This window comes from Pinus tabuliformis, chromosome 2_1 (assembly GCF_031772625.1).
Source record: "Pinus tabuliformis cultivar Carrire ecotype Pingquan chromosome 2_1, CPIR1, whole genome shotgun sequence".
In the NCBI taxonomy this organism is placed as follows: Eukaryota; Viridiplantae; Streptophyta; class Pinopsida; order Pinales; family Pinaceae; genus Pinus; species Pinus tabuliformis.
In genome coordinates, this window is record NC_142299.1 from 437,608,626 (window position 1) to 437,612,940 (window position 4,315).

Genomic DNA, 4,315 nt, shown 5'->3' on the forward strand with positions numbered 1-4,315 from the left:
GGCTCTTTGTGGTCTTAAACAGGCTCCAAGGGCTTGGTACTACCATTTGGAAAAATATCTTCATCAATAAGGCTTTTCAAAAGGATCAGCAGATAGCAATCTCTATATAAAAATTGAAAATGACAAATTTCTAATACTTGTTGTGTATGTAGATGATATTATCTTTGGAAGCAATGAAGAAGCTATGAGTCAAAGCTTTGCCTTGGTGATGCAGAAAGAATTCGAAATGTCCTTGCTTGGAGAACTAACATACTTTCTTGGATTGTAAATCCAACAAAATGAAGGCGGTATCTTCTTATCTCAAACCAAGTACCTCAACCAGATTCTGAAGAAGTATGGCATGGAAGATTCGAAACTAGTATGTACCCCTATGGTTACAGGATGCAGTCTCAGTGCAAATGATGAATCAGCAACAGTGCATCAACCAACCTATAGATCTATGATTGGAAGTCTACTTTATTTGACAGGTACCTGACCAGACATCATGCATGCAGTGGGAATAGTTGGAAGATTTCAGGCAAATCCAAAGGAAACTCATCTTCAGGCAGTGAAGAGAATTTTCAAGTATCTTCAAGGAACTCAAAACTATGGCTTATGGTATCCTAGAGATACAGATCTCACACTTCATGCTTATACAGATGCAGATTGGGCCGGAAGCGTGGATGAAAGGAAGAGCACAAGTGGTGGTGCATTCTTTATGGGTTCCAGATTAGTATCTTGGTTCAGCAAGAAACAGAGTTCGATTGCTTTATCTACAGCTGAAGCGGAATATGTGGCTGCTGCATCTTGTTGCACTCAACTTCTTTGGATGATGCAAACCTTGCAAGACTTTCAAATCACTTGTACACCACCTATCTCCATCTTATGTGATAATACAAGTGCAATCAGCATTTCAAAGAACCCAATCATGCATTCAAAGACCAAGCACATACCAATCAAGTATCACTTTCTCCGGGAACAAGTGTTGGAACAAAAGGTCAAATTGGAGTATGTTCCTTCTAAGGAACAAGTTGCTGATATTCTCACCAAACCACTGCCCAGGGAGACATTTGAATACCTCAGACAGAAGCTGGGAGTAGTTGATGCATCATCTTGCTATTAAATCATGTATGTTTCAGAGAAAAATGGGTGTACGCGAGTTGAATGAGGAAGATCCGCGTACATACGTCGATTTATGTAGGTGCAGTCGCGTATATAGAGTTCTGAAGAAAATCAGCAAGGACAGACTCTGGTTGAAGAGAGTCTGATATGGGTCTGACAGAGACCATCTGGCATAGGTTCAGGGGGAGCAGATAATCTGCTAATAATGCATTGTTGGCATTATCTTAGAAGATTTTGGTTCTAGTTCACAGCTGTTGTTAGTTTTAGGTGGAGTAGAGGCAGAGGGAGAACAGAAGGAAATCTTGGTTCTGATCTGAATTGTGATTGACAGATGCTGTTGCTATCAGTAATTGGTGACTTTCATAAGTCTTGTTCTAGATATTTCGTCTCTATGTCATGTATCTCTTTTGTGGTATCTCTTTTATGGTGTCAAGGTCATGTAACGGCCCTTTTTGGTTTCCCCACTATGCCTGGGATGAATATGTAATGAACTTGGTTGTCATATGTAAATTTCTGATGTATCCCCACTTGGTTGGGTGGATGATCCCCACTTGATGGGTGATGGATGTATGCATTGAGTCTTTTGGTGATAGGAAGGTCTTTTATGATGTATAAGTCATGGTTCTTCTTGAAGAACATCTTTTGCAGATCTTTCCTATAGCTAGGGGGAGCATGGTCAGCACAGCAGGGCAAAAATTTCAGCATGTACTCAGGGGGAGCACAACCCTTTGCCCTTGATGACAAAGGGGGAGAATGACTTTGAGGATGTTAGGTTGCCATCAAGTCCAAAGGGGGAGATTGTTGGCATTATGGCATAGGTTTGGAGCTATGGCACAGGTGTTGTCCTTGATGGAAACTCTCTTTGGTAACAGATCTCAGTTTAGGCTTTCAGAATGAAGGAAAAGTCATATACGCAGGTTCATCTAGGAGAAGTTGTGTATACACGCGGGTTAGACGTTTCAAAGGTGCATGTTTGTATACATGCACTTTCATGCAAGGAAAAGCATGTATATGTTGGAGAACTTACCTTTGGTCCGTGGTAGTTAGTCCTTGGTATTTGAACCTATGGTTTTGGACCATGATACCTCGTCAGACGTGTTGATCCCAAGTATTGGGTCCGTGGTATTGGTTTATTATGGTTTTGGACCGTGGTATTGTGGAAGGCCTAAAACTATAAAAGAGGAAGGAGATCATGTGGCAAAGAATCATTTGAATTATTATTGAATATCTGATAAAGTGCGAGATCTAAAATATTGGTGATTAACGTTGTGGAGCAGATCTGGATCTGAATGAAGGAGGAACCTTAGCGCAAAGAAGGATAAGTTCTATTGATGGGTCATAATCTCTTGGCTTGAATGATAATATCTTTGATCATTTTGATCTGTTATATATGGCACATGCGTGATCTATAAATATGATAATCTGGGTTAATCAGTGTCTAAATATTTGAAAGAGTGAATTATCTTTTGTAGATCTGTACACAGGTTCAGTTCAGCGAAGGCGCGTATATACGCTGGTTCAATGAAGGAAAACAGCGTATACGCAAGTTGTTCCATACGCAAAAGCGTATGCACGCAGGTTTCAGGCTATTAAAGTAGTGTATATATTTTGAGTTGTGATCTTGCTACTTCTGTTTATTGCTGCAGTGTTCTGGGTTCAGATTTGGTGTGTGGTATTGTTACTATGATCTGGGTACAATCGTTAGAGAAGTTTTTATGTTGATTCAGTTTTGATTGGTGAAAAGGTGATTGGTTGATGCAGAAATTCTTGATGTTTGATTGATTTTATTTGTGGATCCAGTCTGAAAATTTATGAAACATGGTCCCTGAAAGAGAGAGAAGGTTGTAGCCTTCTGTAGGCCAGCACCTACGTACTAGTATCTTGGCTAGTGCAAGAGCTAAGGGGGTTGTAGCTCCCTTCCAGGAGCTGCTGGAAAACGAGAGAGGGTTGTAGCTCTCTGCAGGTTGCAGCCTGTGTACTGGTAAAGGACTGCACCAGTACAGTTGTAAAAAGAAGTTTCTAATTAAAGAGAAGATAGAGACGAATTGCAGCAGGTGGTTTTCACCCACATTGGGTTTCCACCTTATATCTTGTGTTCTTGTGTGCGAGTGTCTTTCTGCTCTATTTTGCTGTTTCTGGTTACTGGTTATTTTCTTCTGAATCACAGATTAACAATCAACATCAGAAAGATAAAGTAAATTAAAAGTTTGCTTTATATACGCGGGTTTTCTTCTGCATAGTTGCGTATATACGCGGGTTTAATTAACTGAAGTAGCGTATATCATTTGATTTTGAAAAAGGAATATTTGACTTGATAATACTGATTCAGCCCCCCTCTCAGTATTATTTCCAACAGATAGGTCGAGGCACACCGATCTGTGGAGGAGAAGAAACATTCAATGGTGACTTAAAACCTTGGGAATCCCTTTATGAGACAGGGCTGCTAATATCCCCAACCACCAGATCCATAGACACAGATGGTGATGACACTGAGAAGCCAAAGGGGGAGGGCGAGACCAAAAACTAGAAGGTCTGAAGGACTGCACAACCGACACAGAGTGGGCAACAGAGGAAAATTCACACACCGAACATAACTTAGAGGACGTGTGGAAAATTTCTGGAGCCTCATCTGGTTATCCCCAGATGTTAAAATCGAGAATGTCAAGTTTGCATCACATCTCGAACAAAGAAAAAAATAATAGGATACCAACAATTTGCCGACACACTACTCACTACCACCAAAGAAGACATGAACTGTAGGAGAGTGCAGGTCAGAAGGACCTAAAAAACAAGAGAATAACACCCCAAGAAACCCAAATGAAAAAACATTTATATAATTTCTTGACATGACCCACCTGAAGACAAGAAAATAAGATGACCCACATTACCACGAAACCCCATTCGAGAGACAACAAAGCCTTACATCCTACATGATTTCCAACAACCTAATAATATTAATACATTAAGAAGTACATAACTCCCAGATATGGTTAGCATGAACTATGGTAGATAAGGTTGAGAGGATAGCGTCTAGGCAAGGTCGAATGATACTCTATGGAGATGGTAAAGGAAAAACTTCTCCACCTCACTCATTAAAAGCTTCCGGGACCAAAATCCTTCCTAAATGGGGAGGTATGGTTTAGAATGGATCAACATATTTGTCATCTATCATGGTACTTTATAGGAGAAAAAATTGTCTTCCAAGGCCCATTTT